Raw genomic sequence first — 19,907 nt, 5'->3', positions numbered from 1 at the left:
GCATATGTTGTTTGCTGAGTTGTTAACGTGAGCCACTCTGACAGGTGTGAGGTGGTATCTCCGTGTGGTTTTGATTTGTGTTTCCCTGATGATGAGTGATGTTGAGCATTTTTTCATGTGTCGGTTGGCCACCTGGATGTCTTCTTTGGAAAAGTGTCTCTTCATGTCTTCTGCCCGTTTCTTCACCGGACTATTTGTGTTTTGGGTGTTGAGTTTGATAAGTTCTTTTTCGATATTGGATAGTAACCCTTTATCTGATACGTCATTTGCAAATATCTTCTCCCATTCCATCGGTTGCCTTTTAGTTTTGCTGATTGATTCATTCGCTGTGCAGAAGCTTTTTATCTTGATGAGGTCCCTGTAGTTCATTTTTGTTTTTACTTCCCTGCCTTTGGAGACGTGTTGAGTAAGAAGTTGCTATGGCCAAGGTCAAAGAGATTGTTGCCTCTTTTCTCCTCTAGGATTTTGATGGCTTCCTGTCTCACATTTAGGTCTTTTATCCATTTTGCATTTATTTTTGTGTATGGTGTAAGAAAGTGGTCCAGTTTCATTCTTCTGCATCTTATTTATTTATTTATTTATTTATTTCAATGTTTATTTATTTTTGAGAGAGAGACAGAGACAGAGACAGAGTGCAAGTGGGAGAGGGGCAGAGAGAGAGGGAGACCCAGATCCGAAGCAGACTCCAGGCTCCAAGCTGTCAGCACAGAGCCCGACGCGGGGCTCGAACTCAGGAACTGTGAGATCATGACCTGAGCTGAAGTCAGCCGCTTAACTGACTGAGCCACCCAGGTGCCCCTCATTCTTCTGCATGTTGCTGTCCAGTTCTCCCAGCACCATTTGCTAAAGAGACTGTCTTTTTCCCATTGAATACTCTTTCCTGTTTTGTCGAAGATTAATTGGCCATACATTTGTGGGTCCAATTCTGGGTTCTCTATTCTATTCCATTGGTCTAGGTGTCTGTTTTTTGTGCCAATACCATACTGTCTTGATGATTATAGCTTTGTAGTAAAGGCTAAAGTCTGGGATTACGATGCCTCCTGCTTTGTTTTTCTTTTTCACCATTTCTTTGGCTATGCAGGGTCTTTTGTGGTTTCATACAAATTTTAGGATTGTTTGTTCTAGCTCTGCAAAGAATGCTGGTGTTCTTTTGATAAGGATTGCATTGAATGTGTAGATTGCTTTGGGTAGTACCGACATTTTAACAATATTTGTTCTTCCAGTCCATGAGCATGGAATGTTTTTTCATTTCTTTGTGTTGTCTTCAATTTCTTTCATAAACTTCCTATAGTTTTCAGCATACAGATCTTTTATGTCTTTGGTTAGGTTTATTCCTAGGTATTTTATGGTTCTTGGTGCAATTGTGAATGGGATCGATTCTTTCTCTTTCTGTTGCTTCATCCCTGGTGTATAGAAATGCAACCAGTTTCTATACATTGATTTTATATTCTGCGACTTTGCTGAATTTATGTATCAGTTCTAGCAGTTTTTTGGTGGAGCCTCTTGGGTTTTCCATGTAGAGTATCATGTCATCTGTGAAAAGGGAAAGTTTGACTTCTTTGCCAATTTGAATGCCTTTTATTTCATTTTGTTGTCTGATTGCTGTAGCTAGGACTTCCAACTCTGTGTTAAACAACAGTGGTGAGGGTGGCCAACCCTGTCGTGTTCCTAATTTCAGGGAGAAAGCTCTCAGTTTTTCCCCATTGAAGATGATATTAGTGTGGGCCTTTCATATATGGCTAGAAGAAACAGTTCTGTGAAGCCAACATGATCTGTCATTTAAATATAAGAGCTGTGAAAATAGGTAATAGACAGGAAGGAGATACAGGCTACATATATTTTAACTTAAAATTTGTAGCTATCTGTGCATTAATTTTTAGCAATTTTATTGAGATCTACTTTTCATATAGTGAAACCTTCAGGTTTTAACTGCACATGTTGGTAAGTTGTGACAAATGTGGAAAGTCAGACAAGATGCATGACAATGTCATGGCTCCAGAAAGCCCCCTGCTTCCTTCCTGGTCATTTTCCTGCCCAGAGGCCACCACACCCCTAACCGCCTTCCTAATGTGGCCACTTGTGGCTCCTGTCACAACTCTGGATGTTTCTGTATGGGGCTGAAGAGTCTGAGTGAGCACTTGTCTCACAACTGGATTCTTAGTCTCCATTTTTAGCATAAACCGCACCCTTAATTTGTTTTCCTAAGATGTGTGGTTTCAGTGTTTTTCTAAAGTGGACTGAGAAATCGAGTGTATTTGTGAGGCAGTCTAAGACCAGAATTCTTCCAAATATTCGAAAATTATTTTCTGTTTAACAGTTATCTTGTCTATACCTAATTCAAGATCAGTTTTTAAAAGAACTTCAACTTGCCTTTATCTTGATTTTCCAAGTCAAGTTTATCCTGGTTTTCATAGAAACCACTTTCTTTCATTAGCACTAGCCGGAAGCTGGTTTCCATAATAATAAACGAGCTCAGCAGGAGGGAGAGTGTGGACAAGCAGCATAGACGGGCTTGGGCGCAAACCTAAGTGTCCTGGTGAAGCTCACAGTAAGAAGTGGTCTGCTGCTTTTCACCGAAGTGATGGGCCCGCTGAGCCCGCAACCACGTGAGTGGCAGAGCAGAGCCGGGTGTGTTACAGGTGCTTTACGTACACACACAGACTGATGAGAACACACATGTACGTGCTGCACGCCAGAGGTATCTACTATCAGCATTTTTCCAGATAGTTTTCCGGGCTCTCAAGTGCTCTCATGCATGTAGAGCTAACATTATTGCAGGGTTCGAGGGAACACACTGCAAGTGGGGGATGCCCCAGTAGGACTCTCAGAGCTCAGTGAGAGCTGATGTACTCAGGGCCATGGTTTATTTTTTGTAATTTATTAGTTTTTTTAATGTTTATTTATTTTTGAGACAGAGACAGAGCATGAACGGGGGAGGGTCAGAGAGAGAGGGAGACACAGAATCCGAAGCAGGCTCCAGGCTCCGAGCGGTCAGCACAGAGCCCGACGCGGGGCTCGAACTCACGGACCGCGGGATCATGACCTGAGCCGAAGTCGGACGCTTAACCGACTGAGCCACCCAGGCGCCCCAGGGCCGTGGTTTATTACAGCAAAGGGATACAGGCGAACGTAACACAAGGAGAAGGCCACAGGGCAGAGTCCAGACAGAGCTCCCAGCTGTCTGTGGACAGCAGTCCTCCCTGGCATCCACGTGTCCTCACCAGAGCCCAGACTGGGCCACTGGGCCCCTGGGCCACGTGTGCTTTGGTGTTGGCCTCTGGCAAGCTGGGCAGGGATGGCCGGGTTGGGGAGTGTTTTCCTTCCTTTAGATGCCACAGAAGCTCAGACTTTGCCCAGGTACTGTTAGCAGGCAAGTAGAACGTGGGGACAGAGCTAAAATGACCTCTGCCGGCAGGAATGCCCTTCCATGTGGCCCGCCCATTCCGTTCTTTCCATCTTCTCCATCTGTCCCGCTTGTCTCATCCATCCTGATGATGTTTTCGGGTGATGGGTTCATAGGGTCTGGGGCCAACAGCCAAGAAGGAATTCTTGAAGATATCTTTGATGCAAAAAGGTCATTTTATTAAAGTATGTGGACAGGACCCCTGGCGGGAAGAGCTGCTCTGGGGTCGTGACAGGTAGCTCATTCTTTACCCGTAGGTTGGGAGGGGGTCAGGGATAGAGTAAGTCTCTAAGGAATTTTGGAAACAAGGTTTCCGGGACCTTGAGGGGTTAGCTGTTGCTAGGGAGACACCATTTATTACCATTTAGTAAAACCTCGGTCATGAGACCCCCCCAGATGTTTATCGGGGGGCCGTAAGTTTGGAGTGTGATTGCCAGCATGTATCTTGGGGCAGTTGAGATAAAGGAAGTAGACTTACAGGAACCTTGAGGTTGGGATGATGTTAAGCTAGGGTTCTCTTTTGGCCCCAGCAAAGTGTCATCATTGAGGCAGCTGAGCTCCTAGAGGGAGGTCCCTCTGCCGGTCTCAAGGACTTGTCAATGGGCTGTAGGCAGTAAGGAAATTTAATTTTTCATTTGCTGCAGTTTCCCACATCACCATGGCAAGCACTTAAACCCCTTTCCTTTGTTCTTGGGCAGCCAGGAGCGTCCGAGGAATATCACACATATTCCACCGGGGAGGGGGGTGGGGGTGATGCCAGCCTGTATTTGCCCTCGCCGTGCCCCAAGCTCCCTCATCGCTTCCATCCGCCCCACCTGCCTCACTGGCCCCATCGACCCCACCCCTTCCGTCTACCCCATCGGCTCCACCTCACATGGACCAGCCAGAGTGTGTGCAGGTGCACCTCTTTATGGTTCGAGAAGCCTGCCTCCACTGTGATGACTTCCCCGGTGGTCACAGCTCCTGCTTTGGGCAAAGGCCAGTAGATGCTTGGAAGGGTCTTGACCAACCTGAAGAGACCGGCAGATAAATTGCTTGCCTTTTCTCTAGAAGGTCTAGAGAGGCAGTGGTTCCCTAAAGTCTCCCTGAAGATAACTCAGTGAGCCATCATCTTGCTGTTTCCTTTATAATCTGTGGCAAGCCAAAAAGAAAAACAAAAACAAAAAAAACCCACCAACAGCAAAACCAAAGGGCATCACTCTGTATTTATTCCCCTTTCTTCCCACTGACACTCCTGCTCCTGCCTCTTACTCCTTCCCTGGGATTGCAGCCCTCACCCCATTCCCAGTGCACTGGTCTCTGGCTCAGTTTTCTGAAAGACACCATATCACCTCATGCAGAGGCCTAGCCATGCTGAGACAGAACTGAATGTTTGCCCTGTTAGAAAAAAATGTGAAACATTAAGATAGAAAAAAAAATTATTGTCGTTCCCCCTCTAGGTTTTGTGATTCAGTTCGGGCCTGTGCCTTTTATTGCCTTGAGCTATTTTACAGCTTTTAAACTGTAGGAAACTTATAATAATGCAACTAATTATTGCCCATAGAAATGCAACTAAATTTTGTCCTTTGGAATGCAATTGCCCTGTTGATACTGACATTAATTTGTAGATTTATTTCAGCATTTCTGATTGCCTGTATACGAATGTGTCTGAACTCTGCCTTGAACTGGTTGTAATATCTTACGTGTTCCTCACAAGTTAAACAAAGTATGTGCCGTGTTGTCGTGTGGTGTTTTTTTTTTTTTTTTTTTTTTTAATATTTGCGTAGGACTCCTGACTTTGAAAACAAACGTCCTTTACAGCCCCCACCCCCAGCCTTTGCCTGGAGTCTGTCTGGAGCAGGTTTGGAAGGGCTTCCCTTATGTGTCTTTCAGCCAGAACACAGCATGGTGCAAACTGTCACTCGTCTTCCTACTTGTTCACCGTAAACGGTGGCCGAACACGCCACCCCAAGATGGCCACCCCACTTTGGCATAAGATGATTTGAGCAAAAGGCACTTGAAAAACAGCAGGTACAAGAAGAGCGTCCGTATCTCCCCCTTTCTTCCTGAGAGCAGGACACAGACCAGGGTGAAGTTGCTGTCCCTGCACCAGGGGGAAGGAAGTGGTCTTGCCAAGGGGACGGGAGCCCAGGCCGAGAGAATTCTTGTTGAAATAACTCCTATCCAGGTATTTTGGATACTTTCCCACTGTCCCTTTCTGTTCACACTAGCATGAAACCTCTCGTTTTTGCCAATCCTGGGTCTTTGTTCTCCTTATGAGGGCTCCCTCCCATGTGATGAAAAACTTAGGTAAAATAAACTTGTGTGTCTTTCTCCTGCTAAGTCTCAGGCCCAGGCCAGAGACCCCAAGAGGGTTGAGAGAATGGCATTCCTCCCTCCACCAGACCGAGTGCCTCCGGAGCAGGACCCTGTCTGTCTTGCTTCCCTCCCACTGACTCCTCAGTCCCAGAGCCCCTCGGGCAGGAAGCGGGGACTGTCTGCCCAGTAAATGATCTGTGTCCACAGCACCCACCCATCTCCTTCCCGCCTCAGCCCATTCACACTCAGACCAGCATCAGCATAAGGGAAGACAGTGGTTTGCTTACACGCATCCTTTAGGAAGACACGTGCCCTTACAGGGCTTGAGCGGCTGACAAAACAAGGACTTCTCTGTGTATACACTGGCACATACTAATGCTCCACGTTCCCAGTGGAGCTCCAGGAGCTAAAAATAACCACGCGTGTTCTGTTTTATACAGAAAAGAGGAAATGTGCAGCTTAGTTTGTAACGTTTACTATTTTTGAAAACCTGATTTTTTTCCACATGTATTTTTAAAATGTCTTTGGAGATGTCCTTGCAGGAAAATGCACAATGCAGATTTCACCAAAGGTCCCTCCATTCTGTAATCCACATCTTCAGGAAACAATTCCTGGAGACCACATACACTTGACCACGAGATGGGTTTTCGGGAAGCCGCCCAGATGCAGATCACCAGGGGTCATAGGAGGGCCAAAGGGCCCCGGGACCTCGGAAGCCAGGTCTCTGCCTAGTCTGCCCCCTGTGCAAGGAGGGGCACACGATCCCATGACCACAGGCTGACAGTGGGAGCGCGGGCCTCTGTTATCCTGAGAGATGAGCGAGAGGTGACCGTCATGCAGTGCCGCTCTGACCGCCACTGAGCGCGGTCTTTCGTGAAAAGATGGGAGGGAGGTGTGTGTGCTGTAGGTCTTCATCTCGTACTGCGTATTTGCTCCTTAAGTGAGTGTGGGGAGGGTCTCGGTTTCTAAGGCTCACTGTAAGAGACAGCAGGCTGTGATGGTCATGAGCTGGTGGTGTTCAGTGTTGTTCGCTGCCCTTCCTTCTCACAGGGACGCTGGAAGGTTAAAAAATATGTAAAGAACAAATGAAGTAAAAAGGAAGAGACACAAGTTGCCTACAGCACAGGAAGTTGGGAACGTGGGTGAGTAATCACAGACCACGGAGGTATTTCCATGAGCAAAGAGCACAGGGACTGCGGGTGGGTGTGTGGGTGTCGGTTTGGCAGAAGAGGGTCCCTGCTGGCTCTGGGCACATCAGAGGGCAGGGCTGCCTGCGCGTCTTCTGGGGGGTTCTTCCCCAAGGCCACCATGGTGGGCCCTTCCCATCAGGACCTCTCCTTCCAGATGCAGGGAGCTGGCTACATGGCTGGCCACTGCAGACCTGAGCAAATGTGTCTGGGGTATAGAGCCAGGGCGGTGGGGGGAGGTGGGAAGTGCATAGTATTTTGTAGGAAGGACAATGGCAACAAGATGTATGAAATGAGCATGTTTCCAAAGAAAGTCAGTGGTGATTTGGAAAATGTGATAGGGACAAACTGAGGCCTGATCTCAGTGGTAAGTACCTAGGAGTTAACTTATCCAGAAAGACAGTGGCTTAATGTGGAAAATGCTCACTATCTCACTGAGGTTATTAAAACAGTGAGCGTGGGGCGCCTGGGTGGCGCAGTCGGTTAAGCGTCCGACTTCAGCCAGGTCACGATCTCGCGGTCCGTGAGTTCGAGCCCCGCGTCGGGCTCTGGGCTGATGGCTCAGAGCCTGGAGTCTGTTTCCGATTCTGTGTCTCCCTCTCTCTCTGCCCCTCCCCCGTTCATGCTCTGTCTCTCTCTGTCCCAAAAATAAATAAACGTTGAAAAAAAAAATTTAAAAAAAAAAAAAAAAAAAAAAAAAAAAAAAAACAGTGAGCGAAAGAGACACCATCACCGGAAGGCAAAGACGGAATAGCGTATGCGTTAATTCTCCTGGGTTTTAAAGATGTCGTATGAGTCACGACAAAATTATATCTCGATCTTTGAAGCTTGTGATTCAAGCTCACCTGGAGAAGAAGTGAATGTGAAGAACCGCAAGCACTTTTAGAGAAGAGGCCTCTCTTGAGGTCAGAGATTACTTATCAGACCTCCAGCTGTAGTCCAAGCTACAATCAGCCACAAAAGGTAGTGCGCCTGCAGGAGCCCTCATTTATATCAATGGAAGATCATAGATCACTCTGGAAAGAATCAGAATTTATGCAATAATTTTATGTGTTCATGTAACAATCTACTAAATGTTAATAGGATCATCATTAATCAATGAAGAAAAGTTATTCAGTCAATCATATGGGACCAAGAAATAAATTACATACACTAAAAGTAGATCTTAGAATGTACTAAGAATGTACTTAGAATGTACTAAATTCTAGGCAGATTTGATTTCAAAATATAACCACCAAAGAACAAGAAGACAAGACAAAACAGGACTCTAAGTAGAAAACTCTAAGTTCTATCCACTCTAAGATGAAAATGTCATTTTTAAGAAAAAAATGTAAGCGAGCACACAAAAAACAGATTTGAATTGACATTGAAATTATAAATTAAGACGAAAATAAGGACGAAAAATTAGGAAGGTAATTTAATTATAAAAAATTTATAGGCATGCTCCCCTAGTATGTAAGAATTTCTTAGAAATGATTATCAAAAGGCAAAAGACATGAAAGACAAACACAAAAATGATAACAGTAAACACGGAAAAATGTTTAGCATCGTTACTGATCAAATCAGACTTAGATAGGAAACTGTTACTGACTTTAAGAGGATTGTATGCAGTGTTGGTAATGAGGCCTTTCAAGTTCTTGTGGTGGTATTGGTGGTAGAAAAATACAGACTTTCTTCAGCCTTAATTAATGAAAGATGTTGACACGGCTCCTCTTTTTCTCCTTCCCTTTCACTGTTCAGTCCCTTCCTAAAGATTTCAGGGCCATTCTTTTCAGGGAATGAGCCCAGGGGCAAGGGCAGGATGAGGCCAGCATGGTGGGTCATCACTCAGAGCTTCCTTGGAGGAGGCGGCATCCACCGGGGAGCCCGCAAGTAGGGGCAACCTGGCACTCTGCACACAGCACCCTGAGAGATTGGCCTGAGTACCCCTTTCACTAAAAGAAATGAGGACTTTTTGGGCCGACAGCTCATTTTGGTGGTGGAGCAGGGAAAGACGAGCAGGAAACATCAGACTCTGCGAGACAGGAAATGCTTCCAGAATGGTGGCAACACATCAGACACCACAGAAGCCAGTATGGAGGGTCCCACCTGCCAACTCTAGGACAATTACAGCATCAGAATAAGTAAAATTAGGGACAGATTGCATATACTAGAATCCACACATTAAACTGATGTAAAGAAATGCACAAATAAGTTCAAAATTCCATGAGAAATGGAACATTGAAATAGACTCAAAGTTCCTCCTCTCAAAATTCTTTTTTTTTTTTAAGTTTATTTATTTTGAGAGAGAGAGGGAGCACGCACGGGGGCGGGGGCGTGGCACAGAGAGAGGAGAGAGAGAGAATCCCAAGCAGGCTCCGTACTGTTAGTACAGAGGCCAGCGCAGGGCTCAAGCTCATGAACCATGAAATCATGACCTGAGTTGAAATCAAGAGTCGGATGGTCAACTGACTGAGCCACCCAGGTGCCCCTCTCTCAAAATTCTTATTAACTGCAAAGAAAATAAGTGGAGAAGACTAGGGGACACGGGGGTAGTCAGGTGACAGGAACATCATCCATAAGGGGACAAATTGCCACCTGATGTGTGATTAGGACAGTTCCTTGTGTGGCATTCCTGCTAGAGGTGCATCTAATCATGACGAGACATCAGACAAACCCAAATGGACAGATGCTCCACAAAGTAACTGACCTGTGTTCTTCAAATGCACCAAGATCGTGAGAGTCCAGACGAGACTAAGAGCTTCTCCTGACTGAGAAGAAAGAGGGTAAAGAAGCCAGCACACAGCTCTAAGCTGGACCTTCTTTCTCTGATGGCAGCATGGGGACAAATGGCAGAACTTGGATGCAGCCCAGGATTAGGTTAGTGCAGTGTAACAGGATTAACAAAGCATCGTGTCCCTTTCCTGGTTTGATTGTGATGGTTGTGCCGCCCTGATGTAGCACAGCGTCCTCGTTTGTGGAAAGATTTTGGGGGTGATGGAGCCTTCCAGTCAGCAGCTTATTTTTAGAGCAGTCAGAAAAAAATCCTTGCACCGCATTTGCAACCTTTGCATAGGTTTGAGATTGTCACCCGCACCCGCGTAAACACACGCACACACACATGCATGCGTGCGCACACACGAGCGCACAAGTGTGCGCACACGCGTACATGAGCACACGTGGGCACACGCGCACGCGTGCATGAGCACACGTGGGCACACGCACACACGTATGTGTGAGCATGCACACACGCACGCACACATGTGCAGCCTTGGAGTAAACAGACGTGCTCTTTGGCCCAGCAGTTCTACTTCAGGAATCTTTCCTAGGACAGTAGCTAGAGTCCCCACCCAAGCTGCGTGCAGGAAGAGGTTCACTTCATTATCGTGACACGCTGGAAACCAGGTGGGTGCCTACTAGCAAGGAGGTGCGTCCTGACGCAATCATGTGGTGAATGTCTGTTTCATCACTAGGAGCCGTGTTTATGAAGAATGTTCGACAACAGTGGAATCTGTCCACAGCATGCTGTTCATGGAGGTAAGTTTACAGACTAGTGTAGCCAAAGTTTTCCCGGTCAAACAAGTACGCAGAGATGTGAAGGTCGGGGAGGTTCGGGACAGCAGGCGGACTTGGTATGAGATTCGGCACGCACAGAGACAGGAGGATGGAGGAGGGGGAGGGGCTAGAGCACCTTTAGGAAGCAGGGCGACGGGGGACCCTCCCAGGCTTACTTATGGCTGGGCCTTCCCTTGGGAAACCAGCCCCAGGATCCGCTCAAACTCAGAGTCTGGTGGCGGTTGGACTCTCACAAGCCCCCCAAGCTGGGCACACTCCCAGGGTCGAGCACGAAAGGAAGTGAGCCTTCCAAGGACGTGGCTCCCATGTCTCCCATGGCCTCTGGGCTGCAGCTGGGGCTCTCAGGGAGTGTTGCGTTCCCCAGGCTGGACCACAGGCTCCCCACCCTCCATGCTGCTCCTTCTGCATACGGCCACCCTCTGGAAGGACAGCACTCTCCCCCAGACTCCCACCGTGACTCTCCTGTCCTGAGTGGACCCCACCCCTCTGTGGAAGGGAGCAGCCTCAGTGCAGGCCCAGGCTCTGGGAGGAAGCTCCAGGCACAGCTGCCAACTGTGAACATTCAGGAGCAGCCAGCAGCCAACGCAGGGCCATGGTGACAGGTGCTGTGGACAGGTCTCTGTCACTGGGCATGTCCACCCTGATTAGCGTCTGCGTCTCCAGCCTGGCTTGTCTTGGGCCCTGCCTGCGCCAGCCTGTCATTTGCCAGGAACTGGAGACGGGGAGCTTCTGTAATGAGAAGATAGTTGTCAAGCTCTGTTTCTCTCCAACACCCGAAGCTCCCGACAAGGATTATAATCGAAGCCTGATTTGCAAGGACTTGAACCCATTCTCTGGCGGCTGTGAGATGCTGCTTCTCGGAGTCTCTGGGTCCAGCGTGTGTGGGGTGGGGGGCTCAGAGGAGGATTCAGGTGCAAGAGAAGCAGCCCCAAATGATCTGGGCTTCCACAGCAGGGCCGGTGCCTGTGGGCCTGGGGTCAGGCTATAGGAGTTCAGAACCCAGCAGTTAGTCACTCTCTCCATGCCTCAGTTTCCCCAACTCTGCAATGGGTGTAATAACAATACTTACTACTCCATAGACCTTTTAAGAAGCAACTACAACATGTAGGAACTCCCAGAGCAGAGGCTGGCACGGAGGGAACTCACTCTGAAGTGTTAGCTGACTGTAAGAGCAGCCTAATGTCAGTTCTAATAACAGAGTAGGCACCAGGCATGTGTGGGGCCCTTGCTTGGCCTCTGGCCACTCAGTGCAGAGCAGGTGAAGGGCTCTGGGCTGGAGTTTTGTCACTGCCCGTAAAAAACACAGCTACCCGTTGGTTGCTTCCTAAAGGATAGATAGTGAGAGGGGTCCAGGGTTACCCCACTCACCCCAACCATTTGGCACAACCTGCTCTGGTGCCCCAGGTGCCCCTGTAATTGATCTAATTAGCCTAGACCATGAGAGGCCAGGGAGCTGGGCTGTGACCTGCGTTTCGTAGCCAAGGGTGGACTGATGGGTGTGTCTAGCAGGCCCAGCCCCTCAGCAGCTCTCCTTAGTGGTATTTTCTGACCCATCTGGGAGCAAGGACTGGCTGGAGCCCTGGGCCTCACAACAAGGTTGTTTCCCCTTCCTTGGACTCACAGGGCAAGCGGCGGTGTTGGGATGTGTCCCTTGATGGTGGCCCAACTTGAGGGGTCCCTGGGCTCCCAGGAGACAGCCAGCCTGGGGGAATCTCCTCCTGACAGGAGTCTCACTGGACGGACACCTGCACTTCTCGTGGTGGAATGAGGATGAGGGATGTGCACTTTCTGGCCAGATCGAGGCCCAGGCTCACTGGCCAGTGGTCTTCTGCCACCCTCTGCAGTTCTCCCAGGCAGACCCCAGCACAGAGATGCAGGTAAGGCTGGAACTAGAGGGAAAGTTGTAGCCTCAGTGCATATGTGAGAATATAGGGAAACCTAATCACTGATAAGTTGAGCATTTGTCGTGCATTAGGAAAGGAGAAGTAAAACTACAGGTGACCCTTGAGTAACATGGGTTTGAACTGCATGGGTCACTTATACAAGGGTTTTTTTTTTCTTCAATAAATACAGTACAGTACTTTAAATGCACTTCTTCTTCCTTATGATTTCTTAGTAACGTTTCTTCTCTAGCTTACTTTACTGTAAGAATACAGTATATAATACGTGTAACATACAAAATATGTGGTAATCAACTGTTTTATGTTATCAGTAAAGCTTCTGGTCAATTGTAAGGTATGAGTAGTTAAGTTTCTGAGGCGTCAGAAGTTACACATGGATTTCCAACTGTGTGGGGAATTGGTGCCCCTACCCCCGTGTCGTTCCAGGTCAACTGTGTTCTATAATACCCATACGTAGTGAACCCAGTGCCTGAAATGGAAAGACTGACAGTACTAAGTATCAGCACGGGTGTGTAGCTGCCGAGATTCTGCAGGCCTGCCAGTGGATGTTTGTAAGTGCATGGGATCTTTTTTATTTCTGGATCTGAGTACAAAGTACACACGTGTTTTCACTTTATAAAGCTTTTGTGTATGTAAGCCACGCCTCAGTAAAAACGTGTATTTATTTATTTTATTAAAAAATTTTTAACGGGGGCACCTGGGTGGCTCAGTCGGTTGAGCGTCTGACTTTGGCTCAGGTCATCATCTCACAGTCCGTGGGTTCGAGCCCTGTGTCGGGCTCTGTGCTGACAGCTCAGAGCCTGGAGCCTGCTTCGGATTCTGTGTCTCCCTCTCTCTTCTGCCCCAGCCCTGTTCACGCTCTGTCTCTCTCTGTCTCAAAAATAGATAAACGTTAAAAAAATTTTGAGACAGAGAGAGAGAGAGAAAGAGAGAGAGGGACAGAGCATGAGTAGGGGAGGGGCAGAGAGAGAGGGGGACACAGAACCTGAAGCAGGCTCCAGGCTCTGAGCTGTCAGCACAGAGCTCGACGCAGGGCTCGAACTCACATACTGTGAGATGATGACCTGAGCCGAAGTCGGATGCTTAACTGACTGAGCCACTCAGGTGGTCCAAAAATGTGCCCAAAAATGTGTATTTAGAGAAAAAAAAAAAATGAAAACACATTGACAGTGGGGCCTGCAGTACTGACCTGAGCGAGGCCCCTCTGTGACCTTGGATAGCCCCTTTCTTGCTCTGGGACTCGTTTTCACAATTGCAAAGCAGAGGAGGCCACATAGATCCTGCTGTTATTCTGACACAATGAGGTGGCACCCCAATTGCCCCTCCAAGGTGGGACGCACCAGCGCACACTGTCCCAGGGACCCCTTGAGAGCAAGGCCACCCCAGACAACCGTCCACTGTGGGCAGGGGCTCCAGCACATATTGGAGCGGTGGGGTAGCAAACGTCAGGGGGCTCCAGGCTCCAGCGTGCGGGCACTAATACAAAACCCAGTTTTGCACAAATGCCAAGTATCAGGCCTGGAAATGGGCCTGGTTTCCCCCTGCGCCCTGATTGCACAGGAATGTTTCCTTCACTGCTGGCCCTGCAGAAGTCTCTTGTCAGTATTATCTACTCCTTTGGTTTTTCTCATTTTGTTCAGGGAGAGAGGGATGCCTGCGGGATCCACGGCTCTTGCCACGGCTCCCCCCGAGGGCCTGGAACGTCCCATTCTTGTGTATGGACACAGTAGCATTTTCCACACTGTGTCCATTTGCATCTGGCCAGCAACTAGCATCAGAGCCCAAGCCCCTGTCCGTGGGCATCTTCACCATGACCTTGACCTTAGGGCCCCGTGGCCCTGAGCAGCCTGGCTCAGTCACCCATGACTCATGGAGTCCGCAGACTCCCACTTCCTTTGGATTGTCTAGAATTGGCCCACCCGTCAGGCTGGTCTCGTTTCCCACTTGGAGAGAGAGAGGGGCCTCCAGGTGACCCCTCCACTGCCGAGAGGGTGGTAGACCCACAGATCTAGGCTGAGGCCGTGACCTTCACCCAGGAGCACAGTTCCCATTTCCTGTCAGACCCCCTCCCAGTAGCTGAGAAGGAGCCTCTGACCGTTGCTGAAACGCCCATTGGTTCAGGAAATCTTTCACTAATATATAAATACCCAGACAACACGTGTCAGTCTGCTACGGACTGAAATTGTGTTACCGCGTTTGCTTTCAAAACATCCCCTCGCCCGAGCGGCCCCAGGCCTGCAGGCGGCAAGAGCACCGTCTCACAGAAGGGCAGACGCAGCTCCCCGAGTGAGGCAGGCTGCTCAGCCTCACAGAGGTGGCCCTGGTGCTGGCCGCAGTCCCCAGCATCCAACGCCAAGCAGTGCTCACTAATTTGCTCCTTTTTCCAGTTTCCTTGTTCATTCCTTCTTCCTTTTGTTCACTCAAAAGGGTTAGCTGCGATTCACCTAGCACCCAAGTCACCCATTTAGAGGGTATACTCCTGTGGTCTTAGTGTGTTCATAAATGCGTGCAACCACTGGCCACGGTAAATTCTGGAACATTTTTACCAGCACAGGTGCCCGTATGCTTTAGCTAGCAGTCCACAATGACTATACGGCCACAGTTGGCCAGGTGTAGTGGAGAGCCACCTGTGGCTTGGCTCCTGGTGCCATGGACCCTGACCTGCCCTTGCTGGTACCCAGCTCAGCTACGGCTCTGCTGTGCTTGCCAGCCCTGCCCAGCTCCTGGTACAGAATGCCTGCTTAGGGGCAGGAATGTGGGACCGGGGCCTCGTTAAAGTGGTCCAGACCTGGGTAAAACACGAACATAAAATAGGAATCGCATAGACAGGCCTCATCTTAACTATTGCAGTGGCACCTGCCCTACGTCCTCCAAGGTCATCGCACAGTTTGCCTTAAAACCTCCCATGGTGGCTGTGGATGCTTGACGCGGCATGGGACCCAGGGACCCTACCCCCAGTTAAAATAGTTACTGAGGCCCTCTGTGACTCAAAATCAGGCCCTCAAGGATTGAGACCTTAGGCAAGTGAAGGGCGATTATTTCCACACTTGTCCAGTCAACAGCCTGCCAACCAGGAGAGCATAGTCCCTTGGTAGTGGCCACCACCTCACTGCTGGGGGCCCGCAGTGAAGCCCCGCACCCGACATTACTGAAGTCGCTGAGCGCATGTGACAGGAGCGGATGGGGATTTTGCTGTTGCAGATTTGACCGATCGGTTCTATGGATGCCCATTTCAGCCGCAGTGTCTTTATGCTGGCAGACATCTTGGCCTGTGCTCACCACCCTGCAGTTTCTCTGCCCCTGGGAGCCGAGGCTGTAAGGCCCTGGGCACCACTGCTCCCTCCTTCCCAGAGACACACCCTGGATAGACTGTGGGGCCTGGGCAGCTGAGTCTGGATTTGGGGTTGCCGCTGGCCCTGCTCCTTCATCAAGGAGCTGTGGCTCAAGAGAGTGAAGCATGCAGACATTTTTGCTGGCCTGGCAGCGTCCCCTTGCCCGCAGGCAGAAGGAACCCTCACATAGGGTGGGCAGAGAAAGCACTTCGGGGCACCAGCAGGCTGAGCTGCCTTCTGGCTACAGAGCGGTGCCCGAGGCAGGCATGGGCCCACCCCCCTTGTTCCCCCAGTGCATTCGGGCAAGGCTTGGCTCCTCTGGGAAGACAGCTGATCTGGGAATGAGTCCATCTGGGATGGAGTTCAAGCTCTGTAGTCACCAGCTTCATCATCCCTTGACCTTCAGGTGCAAGCCCCAGGTGGGCCCTCCTCCTGAGGCTCCCTGTCCTCTGCACACCTCAGGCTCTGTCTGGGGCATGTGGTCGGAAGGGGTGCCCCCCCCCCCAGCCCTCGCCAGGGAGGATGCCCACCCTCGTCCAACCCAGACAAAACCTGCTGTTCCCAGCGCTACCGTAGGAACAGATTCAGGACAGGGCTGAGCTCCTCCTACCTGGTAACTTGGAGATCCCAAAGACAGCTGGCATTCTGCTAGGCCCCTGCCGTGCCGAGGCATCCGATGGCAAAGGGCACTGCACCTGAGCACAGCACTGCCACTTGTCACCCAGGGGACAGGGCCCTGTGCTCCCAGGACTGTCAGGCACATTCTGGACGCTTTACTGCTACTAAGGTTGTGTGTGTGGGGGGGGGGGAGCTGCTGGGGGAGGGAGTCAGACTATGAACATGTTAAAAGTCAGGGGGGGTGTAAAGTTATTGCACATAAATATTCTGCAAACAGCTGCCTAGAATATTCCTTATATTGGAAAGTATGCTTTGAGGTCATTACTCAGGATTTTATAGGCCGTTTCTTGGCTGAGCCCCAGGATGGCTTATGGCTTTGCAAAAAGGCGACGTTTTATGAATGACAGGTGGCTTTTATCACACCTCTGCATTATCGCTATGGTAATAGGGCTGTGGCGATGCCCTGCGGCCGGGGGCACCTGAGCGGGTGCAGCGGGCACAGCCTGCAGGTCTGGCCTTGAGTAGGGGTCCCCGGACGACACTGACTGAGGTCCATTTCCCAGTCTGTTTTCCTGCCAGTGGAGTCAGTGCAGCAGAACAGCTGCTGGTGCCCCTGAATCTGGGCACAGCCCTGAGGCACAGCCCTGAGGTGGGCCGGCCTCCGCGGGGATTGGCTGCCACCACCCCCACCAACTCGAGGGCCCCGCACTGAGGTCTTTGTCCTTCCTCCTCCCTCCTCTGCTCCGTGACCATCTGCATGGACCGACCTGGCCATCCCATTCTCCCTATCAATTCTTGTCTTTCTTTTTTTCTCTGGCTGTAATCCAGGCCTGGCATGTAGGGGTAGGGGACTGACACTAACTGTGGCCAGATCTGCTCCAGCCCTGTTTTCATTGTAGCAGAATTATTTAAAAAATCTTTTTAAGTGTTTATTTATTTTTGAGCATGAGAGAGAGAGAGAGAGAGAGAGAGCAGGAAAGGGACAGACAGAGAGGGAGACACAGAATCTGAAGCAGGTCAGCTCTCAAGAGCTGTCTGCCCAGAGCCTGATGAGGGGCTCAAACCCACAAACTGTGAGATCATGACCTGAGCCAAAGTCGGACGCTCAACCGACTGAGCCAGCCCCACAGCAGAATTACTTTTAATAAATATATTTATTTTGCAACCTGGGAGAAATCACTGCATTTGACCAAAAGAGGCGTGACTTACGATTTGAAAATCAGCCCTCCTCAGAAAATAAAGAAAAGATGGACACACACATTCCGGGCTCTTCACATGACTTCCAGAGAGTATCAGAAAGAAGCCCGGGGAATGGGGACTAATCCACGGCTGATACTGTTGTTTTTCCAGCAGGTCACAGGGCAATGAGTCAAGAAGCAGAGCTAGGCTGAGTCAAGGCCACAGCCCAGGAACTGTGGTAAGAGACCTGGTGACTCTGTGCCCTGGCCCTAGAGGAGCAGGGGTCAGGGTTCCGGGGGCAGGGGTAGGAGGGAGGGGGATGGGGCAGGTGGGGAGTGTACTGGCAACAGCAGGCAGGGCTGGAGACTGGGGACAAGGGCTGTGACTATCTGGAGGGTGTCAGGTGTGCCGAGGTGCTGCTCCCTCCCTGAGACTCCTAGCCAGCAGACGGGCTGGGTAAAACGAAGGTGTCTACAGAATACCTACGTGCCACACTTAACTCTGCAAGGTGGATGGGCCCGCTCACCCTCACAAAGCCTAGCGTTTCCTGGGGCATTGAGCTGTGGTCCGTCAGCTTCAAACAGGAGCAAAGTCGAGTGTTTGGAATGAGAGAGAGCTCTTGGGCCCCACAGCTGCTCCTGAGACAAGGGTGGGGAGGTCGGACCGAGGCCCAGCTTGCAGCATTCCAGGAGCATCTCCATGCCCCTGGGCTGGCTGCTCCCCACTCCGGAGCCATGTGACTGGCCAAGCTGTTGAGCCACCCCAGCCAGGGTGTCCCATCGGTGATGGGGTGGCAGCACCCCTCTGAGTGTGGGTCCTGAGGCCCCGAAGCCCCTTGGCTGTGGCACGGCCAGCACACTCTGAGGCTCTTGGCTCTCGGCCCAGGTCCCCTCCTCACTTCCTCCCACTCTGTCACCCAGGCAGCTCAGTGGGACCACTGGACAACCCCATGGGGTCTGTGGGGCCTCCTTTAGAGATGGCCAGGCTGGGCCGAGTGGAGGGCTGCACGGGGCAAGCAGAGCATGGGGCCCCTCTCACTCTCCCTGACCGTGGCAGAGCTGCTGTGTGGCCCTCCGCGCCGCTCCCCAGTGACGGGTCTGTCTGGGACATGGAAGCTTGCCTCACCTGGGTCTCAGACTTTCAGCGCTGAAGAAGACAAGGGCAGTGTAAGGAGAGTGGAAGGCCCCTAACTCATGCTGGGAAGTGAGGACAGGCTTCTTGGGGGAAGAAGGAACATTGAGATCGTCCTGGTGGATGAGGCGGGGTGGGGACTGGGTCCGGAGGGGCTGTACCTGGGCCCGGAGGGAGCAGGGAGAGCCCTGTGAGGGGCACTGAGTGGGGGAGGGGTGGGGTGCCGTCTAGAGAAGCCTCCGGGTGTGGAGGGGAATAGAGGTGGCAAGGAGCTGAGCACGGGGCTGGGCCAAGGAGCAGCCACGAGGTGGAGGGGAGACTAAGTCAGGCAGGTCCTGCGGGGACTTCAGGTCGGGGTGGAAGGGGCTGATGTTGAAGGGAAGAGGGGCACGGCCCCTTGGCCAGAGCTGGAAGTTGTGTCGAGACCCGGAATCTGAAATGGAAGAGGCCTGCCAGGTGCCCTCTGTCGCTGCCTTCTCCCCGCGGTGCCCACCCCAGCCCCAGCCCTGGACCAGCGGACTATGGCTGTTCACGAGGCTGCAGTGTCCCCTACCAGACAGCAGTGTATTTCTCATCAGTGCCACGAAGCCATGTGACTTTGAAGCAGATGAAATGTACACTTTCCCCAAGCGTGACCCAGAGGATGTGAAGTTCATGCCGGAGGCAGTTCTAAAATTGGACGGGTAACTGCTGCTTCTGCTTCCTGTGATGGTTTTTGTAAGATCACACCACACTCACTCCTTCACAGAAAACAACTAGAAAATCTGTACAGAGTGCAAACAGGAGCCTCGTGAGGGTACTGAGGAGCAAACAGCGCAGAAGAGAATGCTCCTTTCCACCTCCAGCTGGGCCACGTGCAGGGGCCACGTGCAGTTGGGCCGTGCGGGAGCCAGTCTGAGGGGGAAAGCCGCTCTTTGTGGCCTGGAGAATGAGATCAATACGGCTGATGGAGCTTGGCCACTGCGGTTTGGGGAAGAAATGTCCAGGGAATCTGCACCCCTGCCTGACCGGACCGCATGCACACAGCATTCCGGAAGCAGCCGGGCAAGGACAAGACCTGAACGGACGCTGGAGCTGCGGCCCCAGGGACCTGAGTTAGCGCAGCTGACATCACCACCCGCTGAACCAAATGAGACACGGCACTGGCAAAAAATAACAGAATCCAGAGCCGCCTCCAGACCACATTCACAATGTGGACGTGATTCAAAATCGCCACCCGACATGCAGAAGACTAAGTCAGTGGGACATATTCCTCAGAGAAAGGAACGTGAACGAAGAGAGAGCCGAGGGTGCCCCAGGGTCA

The 19,907-nt window shown here is 50.8% G+C and overlaps 1 long non-coding RNA gene across 11 annotated transcripts in view; it reads left to right on the top strand.

Annotated features, from left to right (window-relative positions):
• LOC125154124 (uncharacterized) overlaps positions 1-19,907 on the top strand; it is a 59,383-nt gene that overhangs the window by 12,483 nt on the left and 26,993 nt on the right. For 9 of the 11 annotated variants that reach the window (XR_007147690.1, XR_007147683.1, XR_007147687.1 and 6 more), the window contains 6 exons: positions 5,276-5,570; positions 6,752-6,843; positions 10,341-10,404; positions 12,067-12,320; positions 12,771-12,895; positions 17,645-17,711. This is a non-coding gene — a long non-coding RNA (uncharacterized LOC125154124). The remainder of the gene's footprint in view (positions 1-5,275; positions 5,571-6,751; positions 6,844-10,340; positions 10,405-12,066; positions 12,321-12,770; positions 12,896-17,644; positions 17,712-19,907) is intronic. The other 2 variants (XR_007147684.1, XR_007147691.1) reach the window with 1 other exon arrangement.

This window comes from Prionailurus viverrinus, chromosome E3 (genome assembly GCF_022837055.1).
Source record: "Prionailurus viverrinus isolate Anna chromosome E3, UM_Priviv_1.0, whole genome shotgun sequence".
NCBI classification, from domain to species: Eukaryota; Metazoa; Chordata; class Mammalia; order Carnivora; family Felidae; genus Prionailurus; species Prionailurus viverrinus.
This window is presented reverse-complemented; position numbering and strand designations above follow the sequence as displayed.